Source organism: Orcinus orca, chromosome 2, assembly GCF_937001465.1.
Source record: "Orcinus orca chromosome 2, mOrcOrc1.1, whole genome shotgun sequence".
NCBI classification, from domain to species: Eukaryota; Metazoa; Chordata; class Mammalia; order Artiodactyla; family Delphinidae; genus Orcinus; species Orcinus orca.
In genome coordinates, this window is record NC_064560.1 from 195,214,846 (window position 1) to 195,239,766 (window position 24,921).

The window sequence follows — 24,921 nt, forward strand, 5'->3', positions numbered from 1 at the left end:
CCTAAGGCACAAAACCAAACAACCACCCCAAATAAAAGTCATCCTCCACTGCTTCAGGACATGTGAAAAATTCAACTTGAGAGCTGAAAAAAACACAACTCCAAAGACTTTGGGAACACTGCAACATTTGCCACCACCAACAGAGGGATAAGCAGACTGGACGGTCTACGTAGGGGAGGTGTCAAGATGATGACTTGTTTATTGTGTATAAAGTGACCATGGAGATGTGGATAATCAACAGCAATAACAGCAACAACAGCAACAAAGTTTACAGTTTCTATAAACCACTTTCTTGCAGGCTCCTCTATGATATACTTTGAGTAAATTATCATCATCTCCACTCTACAAATTGAAAAGCTAAGTAAGAATGAGGAATGCATGTAAAACCATGATAAGCTTCCCCTAACCAGGTTTGTCCTACCACAGCACCATCTCAGGCTCCAGGCACAGGCTTCAGCGTAAGGGTGGATGAGCATCAGTGTCTGGTGTTACTAGTTGGAGAAACAGTGTGTGGAAGACATATCTATCCTAGGAGGAAAGGGTGAATTTGAGTGGTTAAACCAAGGAAGCTTATCAGAGATTGCAATGGAAGATGTTAAACAGGGACCAGGTGCTGTGGTGAGTCTACTGTATGGCATATATACTGAGCTTGGAAAGGAATGGAAACCAGGAAGGGAGACTCATGCAAAGGCAGGCCAGTGAAATTCAAGCAGCCCAACTCCTCTGCTTAAAGACCAGGTGCACACCTTGGTTGAGAGCCTAGAGTTTGGGGCCCCTCTGCTCTGACTTTCTAGAAGTTCCAGAAGAGCTTCTAAAGCTTGTCATACTTTGGTTCCTCTGTATCTTTGCTCACGCTGTGCCCCTCACCTGGAATGCCTTGCCCTCTTATCCCTCTGGCCAACTCTTTTTCTTCTTTGCTTCCCCATTCTGCTCATGTGGCGCTCCTCCCACAAGCTGCCTGGGAACAAATGATCTCAGCTATTTGGGCTATTCCTCCACCTCCATGTTGAATGGCCTCTAGGTCAGGGCCTGTCCCACCTTGGGTTGTTGCCAAGCACCTCCAGCCTCCAGGTGGTTGGTGTCCTCATCCCCTTGGTGGCCCCAGCCCAGAGCCCGGCACAAGATTCTGCTTCATGAATATTTTTGCACTAAATAATACATGAATAAATGAATGACTTTAATGATCATCAAGTTTACAGGAGCTTTCTAGACCCCAGCTAGACCCTGCTATTTTTACTATTTCTTTCACACCACTGAGATCAGAGGCGATACAGCAACATCTTTAAAATAACAGCTTTTGGTTCCAGATATAACTGGATTGAAGTCTCTATTTGACTATTAACTAGCTGAGATTTTTAGTTATTTAACTGATCTAAACCTTATTTGTAAAATGGATTACTATGAAGGGTATATGAGGCCATGGATGTCAATTATTTATCACAGAGTTGTAGTAGTAGTAGTAGTGGTAGTGGTAGTGGTAGTAGAAGTAGTAGAGCTAGTAATCAATATCATTGTCGCCATGGTAGCAGCAACAACAGCAATAGTACTGTTAGTGATAACAATAGTAGTAGCAGTAGGAGCCATCACAGTAGTAGTATTGGTAGTAATATAAATAATAATATCAACAGCATTAAAGGTAATAGTAATAGTCATGGTAGGAATAAGTATAGTAGTAATTATTAAGCTGATGGTTCAGAAACCTTGCTTGTTTTATTATCTCCAGACATAGACAGAGCCATAGTTTTGATAACTCAGGGTGCTATCAGGAGACAATTAGTCTCATAATGGAAAAAAAAAAGTAAATTTTTTAAAGGAGTTTCCATTAATGCCAATTCCCAAAAAAATCAGATCTAAAATTATGATACTGTTTGTAGAGTTTTCTACTTAAAAGTTCTAAGAAATATTAAAGCAATACATCTGAAATGAGAAACCAAATTTCCTATTTCAGGGAGAGCCACTAGGGCTGCAGGACCGCTAGTCGGGTGAGGCAGCTGTCCAGCTTAGGATTCAGCAGATAAATGGGAAATTGGCTGTCCTGTGGGGCACGGGTTTATCCTCAAAGCTGGACCTAGAAGAATTCAGATCTCAGTGGTGTCCACAGGCTGAGCCTCTCCCTCTGGCTTTCCAACTTGGCTTGTGCAAACAGTCTCATTAATCCCCGGTCAAGTGCAAGCATGCAAACGTTCGATGAAAGAGAATGAAAGAAAGGATGGTCCTTGGATCAACAGGAACATGAAGATTTCCAGGATGCCTCCCTTCTAACTTTAACAATAGCCAGAGAGTGCTTGACAGAGCAGCTGAGGGTGACGTTTGTGGTCCTAGATGCCTGTGGCCCCACTCCCGTCGGCCAGACTCTTGGTTTGGAAAGAGCCTCTGGCATACTGATCTGATGTCGTTAAGAGACCTCTGCTTTCTAATGCAGGATGCATTCAAAATTGTTTGTGACAGTCGTGCCTCCACCCTCGTAATTACTTAATCCTTCTGGAATGTGGAGAATTGGCATGAGATACTGGACTGGGAGTCCATGACAAGTCAGCTTCCTTCTCTCTTGACACAGGACATCTTCATACCTGGAGCTTCAGGAATGGGACAAAAGTCCATTGGAGAAGAGCTTGTTCATTCTAGTTGGAGCTAAAATCAGACTTGACTGATGTGCTAAGTGCTGAAATTACTTGTGTCTACCTGGGAGTCAATCAAGGGACAGAGACCAAACTAAATGGGCTTGTGATCCTCTTTCTCTCTGCTTCTCTTTCTCTCTTTTTTCTTAACACACTAAAACTGAAAAGTCAAATCCATTAAGCAATTCATACTTTGGTTTTCAAAAGACAGCAAACATATACTCTGAGCAAGGGAAGCAAGTCTTTTCTTGCATCTGAGTTAAGGAACACTGAGTCTTTCCATTCAGGCCCTTCAAGGTGCATCAAGTTGAAGGGTGATCTAATCAGCTTTCAAGGCAAAAGTTGTGTTCATTGTCTGCACAGTTCTATCCAATAATTATTCCGCCATTGAACACACATAGACTCTTCATTTAACCTTGATCTTACATCTGCAAAATGAAATCAAACATCCTATTCAAAGAGCAAACACAGAGAAACTGGGTGCTCCCAACACAAGACTTAACCCTGTGTAGATGCTCAAAAGTATCTGTTAAAGGAAAGAGTGCATTTTGCTAAGTGAACAAAACAATGATTCATAGAAGTGAGAGCAGAAAAGGAAGTCATAATAAATACAGTTTAGCACTCCCACTTCACTAATGAACTAGACCCACACAGGTGTATTAACTGAGCCAAGGTCATACGGGTGTATCACGGCAGAACACAAGAGTTCTCCAAAATCCTAGGCCAATGCCTATTACCTACAGGTCAATGGATAAAGTTGCTGCTAACTAAAGGGCAGTTGGAAATTCCCCTTTCTCTTTACATTTTTTCAAAAAAATTTAATAGTGGTAGTAAGAATAGAATTAAAAGAATAGCCTTCTTGACTACTTCTCATTTTCCTGCAATCTTTCAGAAACAATGATGCCAATAATACAAAAAGTGATGCTGGTCCAGTGGTGCTTGGAGTTCAGTTCATGGACTGGCAGCCTCAATATCCCTGGGTAGATTTCAGCCTGGGTAGGCCCAAGGAATTGGTATTTCAACAAGTTCTCTGGGAAATTCTGAATTATGCTACATTTTGAGGACCACTGATCTACAGACTGATGCCTGTAAAAGCACCCATAGCCCTGAAAAGCATGCTTATGATTGTGGCAAGGGTTGTTGATTGATTACTTACTCCCTTCTCCCTTGTCTATCCTCTAGTACAGAGACTTAGAAAGTCATGTGTTTTCTTGCAGCTAGAGGTGGTCATGAAACTGAGTTCTCCTAACTGAGATGTAAGTAGGGATCTAGGGGTGTTTGGGAAAGATATTTCTTTCCTGATCAGAAAAATGTACGTGAGGAGAAACCTCATGTCTATGTCAACTTATGTTCCTGACTTTGAATGCAATGTGTGTGGATCTGATGCTTGTTGTTCAGCAGCTATTTTGTAGCCAAGAGGAGGAAGTCAAGAGAATGACAAAGATGTCAACCTAAAACAGTGACTTTGAAATGCCAAACTATGTCAGTATATCCTTGAGAGAGAAAAACCGTGTTTCTAGTTATACATATATTATCAAAGCTACGATTTTGCTCAGTTTGCCTCCACAATAACTATGAGTAACTATTATATAACAAAATGAAGTATAAATTTCTGCATAACTTTGCATTAAAATGAAATACAATCAACTCATAGATTGAATGCTGGCCTGTAAAGAGGTACTAATTATGTAGCAAAAGGAAAAGAGGGAGAGAAGCAAAGAACAAGAAGGCATGGGCTTGTTAAGGTATCTATTTCTTTTGTAGGGTGGTCGTAGGAAGCTACTCACAATCTGAGTAGCTTAAAGCAACAGAACTGTATTCTCCCCTGGTTCTGTAGGCCAGAATTCTGAAATCAAGGTGTCAGCAGGGTTGGTTCCTTCTGAAGGCCCTAGAAGAGATACAATTCTCTTCCTTTTGTTACAGATTGAATTTGTCCCCCCAAAAGATGTTGAACTTCTCAGTCCCAGTACCTGTAAATGTGACCTTATTTGGAAATAGGACTTTTACAGATGATCAAGTTAAAATGAGGTCTTTAGGGCAGGCCCTAATCCTATATGACTCTGTCCTTATAAAAAGGAGAAATTTGGACACAGAGATAGACATGCATAGAGGGACGACAGTGTGAAATAGGGACAATGCCATGTATAAGCCAAGGAACATGTGAGTCTACCAGAAGCTAGGAGAAGGGCATGGAACAAATACTTCCTCACTGCCCTCAGAAGGAACCAACCCTCCAGCACCCTTCTAGCTTCTAGTGGCTGCCAGCTGTCCTTGGAATTCCTTGGTTTGTAGAGCACCCCTCCCATTTCTACCTTCATCTTCACATGGTTTTCCCCTCTGTATCTCCATGCCTCAAATCTCCCTCTCTTTTCTCAGGAAGGATTTGTCATCGGATTTAGGACTCATTCTAAATCCAAGATGAGTTGATCTGGAGATAGTTATTTACATCTGCAGGATCCTATTTATAAATAAGGTTACATTCATAGGATTGTACATATCTTTTGGGGGGGGGTACAATTCAACCTAGTGCAAGGTGTTAATATTCTAGTAGGAAAATATAATTTAATGGTTAATAATGTGATAACTCTATAAAAGACCCATTGTATACCATCTTGTATCCTCAATAACCATGGTGTCAGAAAAGGGGAAGAGAAAAGAAAAGTGGGACAGGACAAGAAGTGGTTGACTTTGAACTGTTCCTTCAGTCCAGAAAACTTCCAAGAAAACGTTTAAGTTCTACCTTGTTAGATTCAGGAAAAAGTTTTCACATCTCTTAATCTCTCTTTCCACCTTCTGGCTTTACTTAAAGGAATAATTGGCCCTGTGATTAGAAGGATAAAAATCAGCACAGCATGTGAATTTACCAATTATTCTTCCTTGCTACGGACATAGCCAGTTTCAGTTTTTGGTCCCATCCTAAGTATGACACCTCAGTGACAAAATAAATCAATTAAGTTGAGAGCTCCTAGAGGGTGAATAATAGACTGGGATAAAGATACCAGGGTTGAGTAAAATCTCCACTTCTAATTAAGCAAAGGAGTATCCACAAGACCCTGCACTTACATGGCCTTTCACTCCTTCATCTGTAAAAAGCAGGGGTTGGCCTAGCTTGTGTTTCAAATTCCTTCCGCACCACGATTCTTTTCCACACACTCCCTTTGGAATTTGGACAGGAGTTGAGTGTGTTTTTTGTTTTTGTTTTTTTTCTTTAATGCATATGATCAGTATGGAGATTTATGGAGACGCTTGCTTTTTATACAGCTAAAGAGGGAAACACACACACACATTATACACAATAGCAGCAAGAAAACTTTTGCCAGCCCAACACACATTTATACAGCAATAGCAGACACAGTGACACCAGACTGCAAGTAGGAAAATTGACTCTGTCAATATTTACTGAGACAGAAATGGTAATGCAGGCTGTTTTTCCTTCCTTCACTCAACAAACATGTGTGGAGACCTCAGTCTCAGCCCTAGGTACCAGGCACTGGGGAAAGAACCATGGGTAAGACATGGCACCTTCCTCAAAGGGCCCAGGGTCCATCTGAGAGATGGACTGGATGGCAGAGCAAGGTGGCATGTGTGTTAGAATAGGGATAGGCTCCAGGTGCTGTGACAGCCCCAATCACAGCCTTGGGGACATTCAGAAATGCCTCTAAGGTGTTCTGAGCCAAATCCTGAAGGTTGTTTGAAGGGTAAGGTGTGGGTTGCCCCGTTGCTACCTCAAGTTTTGAGGCAATTCAAAATCTACAGTTTCTCGACCTTTAAGTGAATCAAGCAGGAAGCATCTCATGCTTTCCTTTCAGCTGGGTTAAACAGTTCTGGATCTCTCCCAAAGTGTATGATTATCAATTAATTCCACCAGTTATCATCTTAAACCACCACTTCCAATCAAGTCACATCATTTCTCCAAAATGCTCAAGGATACATCCTAGCCTGGAGAATGACATCACCATGTGGACGTTGCTGCTAGTCAAGACCCTTTGGTCTTTGGTTGACCTTTTCAATGTCATCTCGTACCACAAATTGCAATAAAACATGATACATCATACCAAATTTAGGAGTAACTTCACTAATTTTAGGTGTAGGGAGCCACACAGGTGTTTTGGAATTCATATCAACCAGCCTGATCTGTGTGGTTATGACTGTTTATATTTAGGGAATTTGTATGGGGATGAACCCCAGGATAAGGAGCCAAAAGATTTTATATCCTCACCTTGCTCTGCCACCTATGGACCTGGGTCAGCCTCCATTCCCCTATCTGTAAACTGGAGGGGGCAATTCCTGGTCTGGCTGCTTCCTGGTAGTGAAAATCAAAGAAGTAATGTGGAGTCTTAAGTGTACAACCTTCTTCATCAAGGCCGAGAAAGTTGAGTGTAAAGTAAGAGGCTGGACTGTGATTTCGGGAGACCCGAGTTCCAGTCAAGGCTCTCAAACTTCCTTTAACTCTTTGTCCCACCTGTCCCAGACTCGATTTCCCATCTAGAAACATGTGCAGTCTGGCCTAGACCTAGACCACAGATGATCTCTCAGGTCCCCCAGGATTACTGGAGAATTCTATGAGTCTATCTATTTCTTTTCCATTAAGAAGCAACACTTCCTCAGTGTAAGTGATGTGAAATATTTTGAAAGTGTGCACACACCAGAGAAATAATTTTGAATCCCACTGTTTGATCTGTGCATGCTGCTGGTCCTAGAGTTGTTGTTTCCTCATGGTCCAGGCTGGGCATGGTGCTGCAAGGCTACATTCAACGCCCAGCTGCGAGGACGGCCCCTGTTCAGAGTGAGGGTGTCTGTGTGGGTTAGTTGGCTATGATGTATACATCCCTCACTGCTCACCAGGGCAAATGGGCAGCCATGTGTGGACACATCACTGTGCTTGCCTGAGACCAGGACTTGGAGCCAGGGCTTTGGAGATGTGTGCCTGGACCCTCCGTTCTCCAGGGGCCATATCCAGCCCCTTGCTGAGCCAACTCGTGGTAGCCTCATGAAGGCTCTCCAGCCCCCACCATGGAAATTGAATTTCTCTCTGAACACAGGCATTCTCCTAGATCAAACATTTTGAGCAGACTAAATATCTCTGACAATGAGCCCAAAGTTTCATAGCAAAGCAATTTCACTTGGTAATTTGTTCAGCACTAAATGCATTTAGTTCTCCTAAGTTCATCTCTCACTAAATTATTTTCCCAGGACCATTCATTTTTAACAAAATAAGGCTAACATGCCTACGCTATAATAGGACCTTTGCAAAATGAGTGCATATGTTACAATGGCTTATTTTCTGTCATGGAGATTTAATCAAATTCACTAAGTTGGAGGACTATAATAGAGATTTCCAATAATATATGTTAAAAGGGTTTTTATATGACATCTTGCAACTTGTGAATAAAATCAGATGGAGTGTGTGTTTGGTACTTCCACCAGATGCTGAATTAACTGACCCAAGGGAGTCCATAGAGTTCCTCTTATGCAAGCAGATCATATAAGCCAGCACGTTCTGGACTGGTTTGTTTGATCAAGTTTCTAAATAGAGGTGCATCTTATCACAGGATAGAAATATACATTTTCACTTGGGTTCTCTAAAATCTAAAAAGCATAGGAAATGAACATTGATTGCAAATGAGCTCCTTTAATGGTCCACTTCAACATTTACGATATCAGATGCATTGTGGCTTTCTTGTTTGTTCTTATTTTTTGGCAAGCCATTGTAATAACTCATTCAGGTTCAAAATACCTATCATTTTTTTCCAAAGATAATCACTTATTAATTAAGTGAATAAAAAAAGGCCTGGCTCCTGCCTTTCAAATAGAAATGGCATCCATACACATTTTCCAGAAGGGCCTGTTACTTTTATACATATCATACCCCCATCATTCTTTCCCCACAGCTTGTATATTTGTGTCCTCTGCCTCTCATTGCTGTTTCTGTCTTTTCCTATACCTGAAATATTAAAGTGATGCAAGGTTATGGGACCTTTTACCTCTCTAAGGAGCAGATAGGGACAAGGACCTCTGGAGTGACCTACTGAAAACATACAATACATGAAGAGGATGGTGTTCTCTTCTCACTTATCTTTTTAGTGCAGCCACCTTAAATTGTCTGAGCCACTTTGCAATGGGGCAGAGCAGAAATTGTTGAAATAGCAAGCCCGATATTTTTAAAGTTCAACTACACATATGTCCACAAGTGCATTTAATAAGTTCATCCTGTTTTGACCTCACTGGAATTACCTCCATCTAAGTATGTAAGACCACCATATCACCTTTTGTTCTTTATTGAAGATTCTTAATTACTGACCCTTTTATTGTCATTTGAGAGGTTCATAGAATCATAGCAGACAATTCAACGTGCTGTGATTTTACCACTACTTTTTCAGTCTTTTATTAAATATTTATTGGATCTGTACTCCATGCCAGGTGCATTGCTCACCTTGTAATACATCAAAGCAGGTTGTGACTGTAAGTTACTTGAAGGTGATGATTCAATCCTTTCTTGTCGATTCCTGTGCCCACTGGGGCTGAGGCCATAAGAAGTAAACTCAAACAAGACCTGAAGACACAGTTCTCATTCTGCTTCTGGCATAACTTGTTTCAAAAAAGTGAATTAATCTCAGTGAAACTCAGCGTTCTCACCTGTGCATGGGGATAAAAAAATAATGCATCACTGAGACAGAGGAGAAAATCAACTGGATAGCATTGATGACATTTAAAGTGATATGCAAAGCCTAATACTTATCACTGGGCCAGAGAAAGGTGTACACCCCCAAAAACAGCATTTCGTGGAGCCAATAATTGGAATGAGTGATTATTCTAAAAACAAATAAGATATTAATCACCAGCACCAAAAGGCAGCCTGTTTAGAAGGGAGATGCACAGACTATGGCATTATTAAGTCCTTGATCGCAAACCCAACTCAACAGCTAAGTTCTAATTGTGTGTTGATGGTAATAGGAAACAGCTCGTGCCCTCAAAGGTTTACCATTTAGAAAAAGAGTCAGATAAGATGTTCGTCACCAACCAACCACAGGTGGGAATCATGATTCTTCCGTTCTTTCATTCAATTAATATTTATTAAAGACTTAGTGTGTGTCAGGGACTGTTTTAGGCCCTAAAGAAACAGTAAAAATAAGCCAAAGCCCACACATTCATGTGCCCCGAAACAGAAAATCAACAGACACAAATAATTAATCCTAGAAATACCAGGAAAGTCACAGCTAAGAGGACTTAAAACATGTGCACTAGTGATAGAGATTGATGATGCTCATGGAAAGTTCAGGGAAAGTTGAGGTTGAATGGTCAGGAAAGGCTTTATTGAGGAGGCAACATTTAAGCTGGAACCCCCCTGATGAGAAGGAGCCAGGCATCCATGGAGAATGATAAGAAGGGGGTGGGACTGGGTACTGGGCAGAGGGGCAGCAAAGAGATGGACATGTTGGAAGAAATAATAAAAACAGCTTAGTGGGAACTTAGTAAATGAGTAGCCAGTAGTGGAAGACGATGTTGAGGAGCCTGGGAGGAACTGCATGAGTTAGGACTCCTTTAGTAAGCAGTTATTGTTAGTCAAATATGATTACATGCATAACTGTGCTAGAATTATTCAAAACCAGAAGCCATCTTCAGATGGGTGGACAGCTCCATGGTTGAGATATGGCTTTAGCTAGACTCTACGGGATGGGATTATGTTCCTATGGGAAGTAGTTCATTTTGCAAACCTGCCTACTCAGAATGCATCGAGTGTGTTTGAGAACCACGTTTGACTTTAGACCAAAGTAATCATCCACTTCCTTCTCCAACCCACATTGTTGTTGACCTGTAAAGATGCTTCTTCATGTGCACATAGAGTAAGTTATCAAGAATCCCAAACCGCTCACCCCTCCAACAAGGACGGAGGTGCCTGGAAAAAAGATGACAGCCGTAGCAGAAGGTCACAGACTTCAGGATCAGGCAGCCCTAGGTCAAATCCCAAGCTCTCCCCCTTGTGCTATAAACCTGTAAATCTACTCCAACTCCTGTCTGCCTTGGTGTGCTTGTTTGTGAGGTGGAGATCAAACTTTCCTATCAAGGTCAGACTTCACCTCTATCCCTTCCTTTGGCTAACCCTTCTCATATTTGAAGACTGGACCCAAAGAAACACTCTCTCTACTTTTCGCCTTTCCCTTGGCCCCTAAACTAACTGTCTTTCCCAAGCAGGGATAAGTGTCCTTTCCTGGGCCCATATTGATTCTGGGGGTTACCATTATTGTTAGGATAGCATTTACTTCATTATAAGGATATCATCCACATAAGTTTTTGGTGGTTGTACAATGTCTTCTTCAGCTTGGTATTCTTTAATATAGAATAGGAACTAAATATGCTTGCTCAAGTGAACTGAACTCAACTTAGAAAATCTTTATATATACATACTTTCAAAAACTCTAATTTGTACTCAAATCAGTGATTTAGTGTAATCCAGGAATGAAAACACAGTAATTTTGAATACACGTCACAGCTCTAGTCACTTCTTTTGAATACTTTTTAAAAAATATATGTCAGTACTTTAATTATAAGAAATTTAATGTACATGAATATTTCAGTGTGCTTCATTTCATTAATAAAAGGGCACTTAGGATTAAGTTGCATAACTTGTACTTTTATTTCTCTAGATTTATAGATAGCTACACTAGTTTTTCTATTGTTCAGAGTTTTTAATTCATTATGTCTGAGTGTGCAAGAAAAAAAAATCTGTAGTAAATATCTTGTTTGATTGTATCTCCTTAATTGCATGAGATAGTTCCTGCCTGGAACTCTAGGGATTTGTTGGAAAAAAGACCGATCTTCAGCATCATTAATGGATTTAATGTAGTAAGGTATTTCTCTGTCTGTGAAAAACCATCCTCAGAATAGAGTCCAACAGCCTTCAACTAGGTTTGTGGTTCTCTCAGAAGTGAGCACCTGTGCAAGTTCCCCAGTGTATTCTCACCAAGACACAAGAATCTACCCAGGGTTACACACTGGGAAAAGGGATAAAATGAGTAAATGACTCTAGCTAAACATGGGTTCCTAAAACTGGCAATGTAAATCTGAACCTACACAGCAATGCCTCACACAGTGCCTTGGTCATAGTAAAATCTTGCCAAATATTTGTTAAAATAAACAGAAAGCACCAAAGCATTGGACCCGGGGGTCGTTCAGGGCGGAGACAAATATTCCTCCACTGCTCAAAGGCCATTGCTTCATTCAGCTAGTGCCATAGCTTATTTTCGTAAATTATAACTCAGAGGCCCTTATCAGTTATCTATTGCCAAAATAATTCCAAGTAACAGACAGCCACAAACTCCCAGGGGCATGCAATAATAAGCAGTGAGTGTTTTTTAGGAGTCTATGGGTCCTGGGGGGATCTGGGCATTGGGGTGGGCTAGTTTCTCTCTGCTGGGCTTGAGCATAAATCTTTGGTCAGCTGGTGGGTAGGTCACAGGCTGGCCATTCTAGGTGGTCTCAGCTAGGACAGTGTCTGTACTGCATACACTTCCTCACACTTGAGTAGGCTAGCCTGAGTTTGTTCTCCTGGTACTGATAAGGGTTTGAGGGAGCAAGAAAGCCCTCAAAGCCTTTTAAAATCTAGGCTCAGAACTGGTACATAATCATTTCTGCTATGTTCTAATGGCAAGTCACAGGCCGGTCCAGGATCAAGGGAATGGGAAACAGACTCTAACTCATGATGGGAAGAGATGAAAAATCTTGTTGCAGAGAGTGTGGAAGGAGGGAGGGGAATTGGGACTTTCCTGCAATCTACGGCAGTCACAAAGTAAAGCTTAGCTTATATACTTCACTATATCTTTCAAGGAAAACAGGGAAGTATGTGAAATATTTTAGAGAGCTTTTCATACAAATTAATGAGAGAAAGTTAAGCAACTAAGCGTGAACTACTATGTATCTAGAAAATGCAAGATGTGGAACAAGAAAGATTATTTTGTAATATAACTAAAGTTATGCATTGTTTCTATATCAAATTTGAAAAGTCCTAAGGGGCACAAAGAAGATAAAAAACATCCAATTCCCGTTTCTCAGAGACAATTCTGCTAACATCGTTTTTAATCATGAACATTTCCAAACATGCAAAAAGCACCCATGTGCCCTTTGCCCAGCTTTAGAAATTAGGGACAATTTATCAGTCTTGTTTCATTCATCCTCCTCCCATTTTTTTTTTCCTTATGTTGGAACATTCTAAAGCAAGTCTCAGATATCATGTCAGTTTACCCAAAGTGTTTCATCGTGCAATTTTCTTATAGGTAAGGGCAAAGCACACACACACACACACACACACACACACACACACACACACTCATGCTCTCAATAGATCACACTTAACAAGAATTCCTTAATATCATCAAATAGCTAATTCTTGCAATATCTAATTCATGATCAATTTTCTCCCTTGTCTCAAAAATACATATTTTTTTATAGTTTGCTTGAATTATTAGTTAAGCAAACATTGCACATTGAATGCATATTATTATCATAATCATTGTTATTTTCTTGTCACATATGATAAGCACCCATTCTCATGGATCTGCAGTTGGCTGAAGGTGGACGGATCCTGCTGAGCTGAGCTGGGGTTCCGTTCATGCTAGGGCAGCCAGGCAGTTCTGCTTCTCCTGGAAAACCCGTGGTCATCTGGGGGTCAACTGATCTACAGAGGGCATGCCTAATTTATCTAGATCTGAACAGAATCAGGCTCCAGAATGAGTCAATAGAAGGACTTTAGAGAAATGAAGACTGTTCCCTAGACCTCAGGCTGATCTTTTCAAACAACCGACTGGAACAGTAAACACATGGCAGGGTTGTGATGCCAAAAACTCAGCGCTGAGTTTCACCCGGTGCTGAATCAAATCTCAGAGTTTTAGGTGAAGTAGAAAAGAATAGCTTTATTGCTTTGCCAGGCAAAGGGGGACACAGCAGGCTCCTACCCTCAAAAACTATGTGTCCCCACCTGGGAGGATTTGATGAGGAGTTTTATAGCAACAGTTCAAGGGTGGAGGTGCTGATAAGATTGGGGGTGTGAATTATCTCTGCAGTCCTCTAATCTGGTCTCAGGTAGTCTTCTTGCTGAGCTTCTCTGGTATGAAGAATGCTGAAATCTTCCATTTGCTGGGTTTTAATTCTATAAAGAGCTTAAAGACACTGTTATGTGTATCACTTGGGGACCCTGCCCCAAGGTTGCACTATTTTTTCTTGGCTGCCCCTCCCTTGACTTTGCATCCCTTCCCTTCCTGGATTAGCAACTGTTCGGATCTGCCCTTAGGAACACAGGGAAAGTCCTGAAGGCTGGAGTCCTTTCCCTACAAGAAACAGGGGACAGAAAGGCTTCCATGCACAGGAACCCCACAGGGTCCTGCTCGGTTTCCATTGTCGTGAGGGCAAAATGGGTGTACACATGTGACAGTGCCTGGAAATAAGTAGCTGGGCCTTTCCTTCTTTTGAAGTAGGGTCCAGGAGATAGTACAGGAGTTCTGGGTTTTCCAGGTGATTGGTCTCAACACGGGACTGTGGTGGAGGATGGGGCAGCCAATGAGGACCTCTTTCCCAGCATCTGTTATCTCAGAGGCAAGTCAGCTAGAGAAGCTCAGATTCCACCACTCCCTTCTGCAGATGGGTCTCCAGGATTCAAACCGTGGGGGATTGGAGGCTGTGTCTAAAATGGCTCTCTTCCTTGGAACAGAGCAGAGTTTCATTGGGGCAAGGTCCAAGCTCAAGCTGACACAAGGAATTTGCTCAAGGGAATAGCTCTGGGGTGGCTCCCTGACTTCCCCTTTCAGGCCAGATTTGCTGCTTGAGCCGATGAGATATGCTTGAGAAATTATTTGTGCCCAGGCGCAGTTTACGAGTACAATGAATAAGTAAGGCAAAGGTGCATCCTGCCAGGTCCATGCCTCCTGGCATCCTGAGGGTACAAACACCCACCCCCCCACCGGGCACGTAGGTGGGGCCTCTCCTCTACACACCTTTGACAGCCGTGACGTTCTTTGTGGAGCTGCCAAATTGTTGCTGTACAATTAGTTCTGTTGGCAGGACCTGTGTCCCAGGCTTCTGTGCTTGCCTACTCTTGACGGCTTGGAGCTTTCCCTGGTGAGAATGGAGCAGCAGGAGACCTGGCTCAGGACAACTTCCCAGCTCGGGAGGGAAGTGGACCCAGGAGTGGTAGATGGGTTTCATCCTTCAATGACAAAAACAGCTCTGCACTATGGTAATCTCCTGATCATCAGGGATTCAAAAGCTAAATTTCTTGTTGTATATTATCATCTTGTCTGAATAGGCTCACAAGAAACTCAAACAAATCTGTTTATTTGCTACAAAGTGTGATGAGTACCATTTTCCAAGACATAAGACTGTTGCCTGAGACAACATTTACCTCTAAGAACTCCCCATTGGTGGCAAGTAGTAGAGGTCATGAAACCAAGTGGGACCCTATGGGGTTCCCAGGCACAGAGGCCTTTTTGTCCCCCATTTCTTGTAGGCAAGACTCCAGCCTCCATGACCTTCCCTGAGTTCCAAAGGGCAGATTCTTGAACAGTTGCAAATCAAGGGAGGAGCATCCAGGAAACCACCTGAGGCAAGAATAAAGGGACCAGAGAAGCTCATGGAGATTAGAAGATCACCTGAGACCCTACACATACCCTAATCTTGTCAGCAGCCCTACCCTTTTGAAACTCTGCAGAAGAAAGAAGAATGCAGGACTGTTACTGTCTTGATCCTTATCGCATACCCCTGACCATGAGCCCTGACTATAAGACCTCTCCTTATTCCCCAGGGAGGGGGGCACAGTTCTTGAGGTGCTAGCCTGCTGTGTTCCTGTCTTTGCCTAGCAAAGAATAAAGTCACCCTTTCTTTCTCCTCCAAAACTCTGTCTCTGTTTCTCATTTCAGCATCAGTGTACAGGGAGCCAAGATTTTGGCAACAGTCATACATTTCTACAGACTACAATAGCAATAGGGGTGTGGGGTTTGCAACGGGGCCTTGGGGAACAGAGAGGAGGGACATCAAACCTAAAACGGAGGACACAGTAGAGGCGTCCCAGGGGAGGGAAATCCTCACTTGAATTTTAAGAACAAAGAAAAGTCCTCAAAGCGAAGAAAGGCGAGCATGACAGAACAGTTCAGAGAAAGGAAACAGTATGTATGGAGACTGTGAGGAATGGAAAGGTAATGCCATCCTCTGTTGAGAACTATGAACACTTTGTCGATGGAGTGTAAGGTGGAGGGGGAATTTCCAGTGATTATTCTGAAGGTGTAGGGTGAGGGCAGCTCATGGACTTCTTATCTTACCCCAAATTTGGACTCTTCCTCTGTGGGTAATGAGGCTACCAAACAGAGGAGAGAACTAGATTTTCTATTTAGAGTGGGTTCCCCCATTTAATAGATCAGAAAATGGAAAAGCACAGAGCTTAAATGACTGCCAATGTCAAGTTGATATTAAGTACAAAAGCCAGGATTTGAATATGGATTGCCTCAAATGGGAAAGATAATGTAAGCAGAACCTCATAGACAAGATTAAATACATCTGGGTAACCACTGAGTGGTGTAGAAGAGAAAGATCAAATTCATTCGTCAACTATAAGATAAAAAATTTAAATAATGAGCCCTATTTAAGCCTATTAAATTAACATGTAAAATGAAAAGCTTCAATGAAACTCATAATCTTGTACATTAATGATGGCCATATACTAGGTGCCACCCTTCTGGAAAGCAATTTGGCAAAAGCATTAAGTCTTAAACATTTATTCTATGACTCTCAAGGAAATCATGTGAGATGGTGGGGGGAAACCTTTGTGCATAGAAGACTCATTGCAATGTGATTTAAAGCATAAAGTTGAAAACTAAATATTTTAAAATAAAGAATAGTTAAACCTTCACAGCCATAAGATGAAATAGTTTCCAGCTAATTTCGATTGTGAAGACTTAACAAAATAATATCGCAACAGACTTATGTGCAATATAGGTGACAAGTGTACGATATAAAATTAAATATGAAAGAAGTTCAAGATTGTCCCAGGATGAATTGGTACTGGAAATAAGCCATTTTAAATAATCAATTTGGAAAAGAAAAGAATAAAATTTCACAGTTAATAACAGAGCAAAATAGATTCAATTAGCAATTTATCTTGAAAAACAAAAATATCATTATGAAAATTAACTTATGTATTTTATGTATATAATATATATAGTTTATAATTATAAACCCATGTAAATTTTTAAAGTGAACAAAGAGTGAAAGAAGGAGGAATTGTTTTCCATTTTTTAATAAAAGCAACTGATAGCATGATGAAATAAGCTTTATATGGTACTTACCTTTTGTGAGAAGTTCATGAAGAGGTCACTTTTTGCAAAAATATTCGAGATTTGTAGCAATTTTGCCAAGGACCTCTCTTAATACTTTTCTTATTTAAGCTTGCTCACTAGAAGCATGTGTCATTATTTATTCATTCAACAGATGTCTATGGAGTCTCTATTGTGTGTCAGTCATTTTTCTATAAGTTGGGGTGAAGGAGTAAACAGCAACAACAGCAAATAGACTAAGCTCTTGCCTTCGGTAATATTCTAGAAAAGAAAAGAGGACATTAATTTACTGAACACACATTGATTGACCATCTACTATGTTCAGACCACACTTCTAGGTGCTTGGAATGCATTAGAGAACAAGAAACCCAAAAATCTCTGTTGTCCTGAAAAGTATCTTCTAGCAGGGCTAAAACATATAAACAAATATAGCATCACATATGGGGACAAACAGAGTAAGGCAGTAATGTGATGTTGACTAGTCTTCCCCTCCCAGACTCTATACCTGACTTGACCAAAGTCTCCACCACTTCCATCAACTTTAGGACATCTTATATCTTTTGCAAGACTTGTAAATTCATTTTGCAACTGGCATGCATCCTCTTTGCTTTGAATTGGTAGATTCTTCCAGAATCTCTCAATCGGTGAGTTAGTATGAGATTGACCAACGAGGATGGTGACTGGCCATTGTCAAGTTTGTAAATGGGAGGCATGTGTGAGTGAGGTTATACTTTGATAAGTCAGCACTCCATCAGTTAAGCGTTTTCATTTTAGTGATGGTTTTGTGTTCCGGGCCACCAAGCTGGTATGGAAAATAGCATGAATACTCCTACGGGAGTCTTCTGTGTATGGGTGCATGGAACCAAGCATGTAAATCATAACTATGTACCTTGTGGATGGAAAGACTAAGGAAAACTGTACTCCATTCACTTTGGCTTTTCACCATAATGTGCCATGTACATGGAGATATTCAGTAACAAATAAATGAGAGAAGTTGCCTTGTGCTCCTAGGAAAGCTCTCCAAAATCCATTGTTTTCCCTCAGGGATTCAGACAGGCTGACCTTCTAATTTCCTAACAGGGAATTCCAAATGGTTAAAATGGTCCCTATTTCCAAAATATGGTAATATATAAGTTCCATCTTCAAAAGTCATCCTGTTCAATTAATGGGGAAGGACTAAATCAAACTGCTTCTCTTTCCTGTGGTTTCAATACATCTATATAGGATGGGTACATTGTTTTGCATCTTCCAGTTGGTGATTTAGACATTTCCATTAAGCTTTAGAGGGTTGTTTTGCAACTTCCTATTATTTTTAAAGGTATGTATGTCTCTTACAAGGATTGAGAGGGGAAACATTACATGATGTCTTAATTAGAGTCCTAAATATTAAGGAAAATTAGAATGCCCCCAAACTTTGTCACTTTCATGTTTAAATACATTCTAAAATGTACAATTTCATACAACTGTAAGTATTTTTCTTTAACATTAGTTAAAATCTTTAGACATTTGTAGCAATTTTGCCAAGGACCTCTCTTAATACTTTTCTTATTTAATAGGAACTTTAGACAAGTTCCTATTGCCCCGAAAATAAAGCCCGTTTAGTACGGAACCTGTGCCGTGCTTTCAGGTGGCACTTTCATGATCATCTCCACAGAATGACAGCACTCTATGCTTTAGCCAAAACCAACTACTATTACCGTCTGGTCCCTGGAAGTGTCCAGAAGCCCCACCCCTCCTTTCTTCTCATAATTCTCATCTCCCAGCTCCACACTTTCTTCATGGTCCCATTCAAATGCCACTTCTTTGAGGTCAGTTTCCTTATCCTTTGCCATCTAAAATTTCAACTGGGGCCCTCCTCTCTTCTTCTAGGGCATTTTGTGTGAATTAAGACAGCCTATTCCATGGACTAGTGAATGAACCGACACTTTCAAACCCAAGCATCAAACCTGACTTGCTATGGGACCTTGAGCAACTCTACTTAAACCCTCTGTACTTCAACTTCCTCACCTGTAAAAGACAGGCAATAGTAGCTCATAGCTCACTGGATTGTTGATGCTAATATCAAACATGCTGATATGTGTGAAGTGCTTAATACAATTCTTGGCACCAAATAAGTCCTATGAAAGTGCTTGATTTTAAAAATAAACAAGGTGCTAACCTACAGAATTTCAAATGGATTTTTTTCCCTCTCTTTGTATATATGTGTATATATATATATATATATATATATATATATATACACACACACACACACACACACACACACACACACACAAAGAAGGAGTCAGTAATCCTCAGTGGAGGTCCTGCTTTTGAACGTGGCTCCCATAGTCACAGGGATGCTAATAACCAATATGTACATAGGTGTGAAATGCTGTTACAATTACTGAGAGCAGCCACGGGCATGGTGGTCCCATCACGGTGTTTCCTAAGACACACCTGTGCTCAAAGATAGATGGAAACCCTTTTCTACTTGGACCCTACTCAACAAATGGCTTTTCTCATCAACATGTGTAGATAAAAACCACAGCACTGCATCAACCCAGGAGTGCTAGAGCTTCCCTTCAGAGAGAGCCCTGCTAGGGGGCAGGGTTGATGTTCCAAGAGAAAATTCAGGGCTCTCATTTTTCAGGGGGAAGAAAAACCTCATTCTTGATCTATCAATACATACCCAGCATCCAGTGGGGTATGATTTTTACATGATAACTTCGGCAACTAAATGTATCGACACCCTGACGTTACATAGCAAAAGTCAGATCAATTTACCAATGTCAGCAGTGGCAGGGGACAAGAGGTGGTGACTATAAAAGATGACTGTTTGATAATACTGTGTTCAGGACTTCACATACATTCTTTGGAAAGTGTAGAGATGGTTGAGCTGTTCATTGTGACTCTGAAACAATGTAGAAGTAATGCCAACAAAACGTTTGAGCAGAGGCTGCAGGAAAGACTGACCAAGGACAAGGAAGAAAGGAGAGATTTGAGGAGAGAGAAGAGAGAACTACCACAAGGCCCATCAAATAAAGCACTGAATGCAAATCACTAACAAAAGGCATTGGAGGAACACTACACCTTGGAAGAGAAGTGGTGTGCCCTTGAGCCCTTCCATACTCATGAATACCATTGCACAGCACGCACGCTTCTCCTCCCATCTGATATAAATATGCCGTGAATACTCCAAAGAAGACAATTTCCTTTTATTTGGCCTCTACAGTGATCTTCAGGAAGCCCCAGTGGCAGAACTTTCACAGCCTCTGTTCATGCCTCTTGAAACCTGTATTTAATCATAGACTAAGCATTGCTTTCCTGGGAGGTCAATCGTTAGACTAACGATCGCACATGAGAAGAATCAGTGCATGCCTTGTTTTTGCATTGAAATATATGAAAAACTAAATAAAATACATTAATATTTTATTAACGACCATTAAGAGCTACTAGAACAGATTATATTATGCTAGTAATAAAAGTGATCATAACATCACTACAACAATAGTAAAAACAATTGCTTTCATACATGGCTGGGTTTCTCCACGTCAGGCACTGTGATGGCGACTTTATAACCAACATAGGGGGAAGGTGTCTGTACAAGACGGCTCCCCTTTTTTTCTCTGTTCAATGCCTTTTAGACACTCTTGACATTTCGAGAGGAATTTCTGGCCTTCTGGTACCCTCTTTCCTGCAGTAGAACTAGGCTATTCACTTCCCATGCCTTTGCTGCAGCCAGGACCCAGACTTGGCGTTTTGCCTCCAGATATGCCCCTGGCAGGCTGTGATGGTTAATTTTATGTATCAACTTGATTGGATCACGGGATGCCCAGATATTTGCCTAAACATTTTTTTTTTGGGGGGGTGTCTGTAAGGGTGCTTCCAGATGAAATTAGAATTAGCATCAGTGGACTCAGTAAAGCCGATTGCCCTCCCCTGTATGGTTGGACATCATCCTATCTGTTGAGGGCCTGAATAGAACACAAAGGCAGAGGAAGGAAGAATTCTGCCTTCTCTTGCCTTATTGTTTGGCTGGGACATTGATCTTTTCTAGCCCTTAGTACTCCTGGCTCTCAAACCTTTGGACTCACAGTGAACTATACTACCAGGTTTCCTGGGTCTCCAGCTTGCAGATGGAAGACTGTGAGACTTCTCAGCCTCCATAATTGTGTAACCCAATTCCTTCTAATAAATATCTTCCTGTACATACAAGAGAACCTGGTGGCTCCATTTCTCTGGGGAACCCTGGCTAATACAGATGCCGAAATGGGAAGTAAGAGACACACAGAAGGAACAATTACACCCACTGCATTTTTGCCAGCAAGGCTGCCAGCCAAGACTAGGCTTTCAGAGAAGACAGCTGTTGGTGTCTCGGTGGCTTCACTAGCAAGTCTAGCAGAACTGGGTTCCTGGCCAACATGCAGCACCACCATCAGAGCCTGCAGTGACCTTTGCCCATCAGGTCAGTTCTGGAAACTTAATATGAAACCCGGTTCTGTAGATTTCCCAACCATTCTGCAAGATACTCATCAGCCAGTCTCTTGTCTGTATTTTTTTAATGATGCCAAATGCATGTAACATAAAATTTCAATTTACCATTTTAACCATTTTTAAGCCTACAGTTCAGTGGCACTAAGTACATAGATGTTGTTGTGCAACCACCACCACCATCATCTTCAGAACTTTTTTCATCCTGCAAAACTGGAACTCTGTCCCCATTAACCACTAACTCCCTATTCCCCCCTCCCCACAGCACCTCACAGCCACGAGCCTACTTTCTGTCTCTATAAATTTGACCACTCCAGGTATGTCATGTAAATGGAATCATACAGTATTCTTCATTTTGTAACTGGATTATCTTACTTAGCATAATATCCTCAAGGTTCATCCATGTTGTAGCATGTGTCAGAATTTCCAAATGGCAGAATAATATTCTGAGGTATGGCTATACCACATTTTATTTATCCATCCAGCCATTGATGAATGTATAAATAAAACTACATTTTGCTTCCATAGTGTGTATGTACAACAGCGCTCATGCCTACAAATGTAGAAAATATTCTTAATGGTCAATTTTATGTGTCAATTTGACTGAGCCACTGGGTGCCCAGTTATTTGATCAAACATTGTTCTGGATGTTTCTGTGAGGGTGTTTGTGGATGAGATTAACGTTGAAATTGGTAGACTATTTATTGCTAGACTAATACTAATTAGATAACATATAGTTACATATAATTATGATTTTATTCTATTATTTATATAATAAAATATCTATGGTTTCTCTTGCTCTGGAGAACTCTAACTTATATGGCATCCCAGTCTGTGGTTTGATCATAGTGCTTGTGTCAGCCTCACAAAGTCTTAAGGTAAAAAAAAATAATAAAATAAAAAAATAAAATTTGAAGTGCACAGCAAAAAAAAAAAGAACCACTGAGGTAGAGGAATCGGAGACAGAAACCTGGAAGAATAGCTCCTTGCAGAGTGATGTTGCCAAGATTCTGGTGAGTAGCTCTCCTTAAAAACTCTTGCCTGGGTGTGTTTGCTGGCTAGAGCTGCCATAACAAAGTCCCACAGACTGGGTGGTATAAACATGAGGAATTTCTTCTCACAGCTCTGGAGGCCAGAAGTCTGAGATCAAGGTGTCATCAGGGTTGGTTCCTCCTGAGAGCTGGGAGGGAGACTCTGTTCTGTGTCTCTCCTAACTTCTGGTGGTCTGCTGGCAGCCTTAAGCAACCTTTAGCTTGTAGAAACGTTACCCTGATGTCTACCTCCGTCTTCATGTGGCGTTCTCCCTGTCCTTCTCTGTGTCCAGATTTCTCCCTTTTATAAGGACACCTGACATATCGGATTTGGGCTCACCCTACCTCGATATGACTTCATCATAACTTAACTAATTACAACTGTGATGACGCTATTTCCAAACAAGGTCACATTCTGAGGTACTGATGGTTAGGATTTCAGCATATGGATTTATAGGGGATACAACTCAACCAAAAACACCTTGGTGAATGTTGTTTGTTTCCGAGCATGTGATACTCAGCTATCTGAGCAAACTCACACCCATTTGCACATAAGGAATCTTCCCCCAAAGTGCCAGTTGCAGACGTGACCTCAGCAAGGCCCAGCGGTAACACAAGTCCTTTCTCCCCATCCCCTCTCCTGGCCTGGGGGTGGAGGCAATGCTGTACATGCATTATTGATAGACCCCGAGCTTGCCAAGCTTTCTGGCTGTGGGTGTGAGTGTGTGTGACAGAGAGAAAGGAGGCAGACAAAAGGCGTGGACAAGAATGGCACCTCTCGCTGCTAGGGTTTCTGCTTTCATTAAGAACATGTTCTGCCTGTTTTCCAAGGGCACCCTTGACAGTGGCTGTGAAGCAGTGGAGGGTGGAGGTGGCTTTGAACTCCAGCAGATACACACAAAGCAAAGTGTTCAAGTCCCTGGTAATCTGCTTTCAAAGGCCCAGTTCAACAGTGTCCTTCACACCCCCTCCCTGGCCCTGCCTCACCTCAGCACTGCTTGGAGGCGGGGCGACCTCATATTCCTGTCTCTCTCTCCCTACCCTCCCACCCCCTCCTGCTTCCCCTTAATGCTTGCAGGTCCTCCTGGAAGACCCAGCCACTTACAGTTGTTCAGTGATTAAATATTTATAATCAGGGCAATGAGTGAGGTGTTGAATAATAAATGCTAAGGTTGAAGCAGCCTTAGATAATTTCTGCAGATTTCTTCATCCATGGCCTCTTTGATTTGAAGGCACATACACACACAAAAAAATCCTTTAATTAACTTTTTTTTGGGTACAGCTGTGACAGTCGATAGGCCTTTATCTCTGTTTTGTTCATGAGCCACTGCCCAGCCATAGGGCCTTTCTGCTGTCAACCCCCCAGCCCCCCAGGCATGGAGATACCACGTGGTGAAGTGGATCTTGTCTCATTCGTTTCTGAACACTCCAGGGGGTACGCATTTTTTTTAAAACTCAAATCCCTAGACCACAGATTCACTGTAACCATTCTTGGTTGTGGAATAAAGTCACTGAGGCTCACAAACAACAGGAAGAGATGTCCCTTTTCATGGACCCGCCTCTAATGTTTTAGGAACAATTGCGTTTAATTCCACCACCACTCTCTGGGGAAGATACTGGTATTATTCTGAGTTTGTAGTTGAGGAAGCCAAGGCACAAAGAGTTTAAGTCATTTGCTCAAGGCCCAGAGCTGGTAGATGTCGGATCTCGGATGGAGGCAGGCACCGTTCCAGGAAAGAGGGACAAAGAGATGGATCAGAAACAGCCTTTGCCCTGGTGGAAATCTCAGAGCCAGAGGGAAGAGATGTCTGAGTACATAGGAAAAGAGTGAACCACTGTGAGGAAGGTAAATGGAAGAAAAGTGAGCAGAAGAGCAAGTGATTGGTTCTGTATGGATGAGTCTGGGCAGCTTCACAGAGAAGACATGTGAGATGAAAGTAAAACTGCAGGGAAATTTACCTGAGGATGACCTTTGGGAAAAACCAACTCTTCCATATTTTTTTTTTTTTTTTTTCGGTACGCGGGCCTCTCACTGTTGTGGCCTCTCCCGTTGTGGAGCACAGGCTCCGGACACGCAGGCTCAGCGGCCATGGCTCATGGGCCCAGCCGCTCCGCGGCATGTGGGATCTTCCCGGACCGGGGCACGAACCCGCGTCCCCTGCATCGGCAGGCGGACTCTCAACCACTGCGCCACCAGGGAAGCCCTCTTCCATCTTTTGAGTGGTTCCAACCTGTCCGCTTGAAATCCTTTCAGAGAGAACCTGAAATAAATAGTAAATAGTGTTGCAATCAAACCATCTTTTCCTTTTTGAATCAGGATTCTAGTCCTGAATTCAAAAAGCACAGAATCAGAGAGTATTTCAAGATAGTTTTACATGGTCATTGTGACTAGTAGAAAACTCTTATTACCTGATCGATTGTTTGTGTCTCACCCAAAATTCATATGTTGAATGCAAATCCCTAATGTGATGGTATAAGAGATGG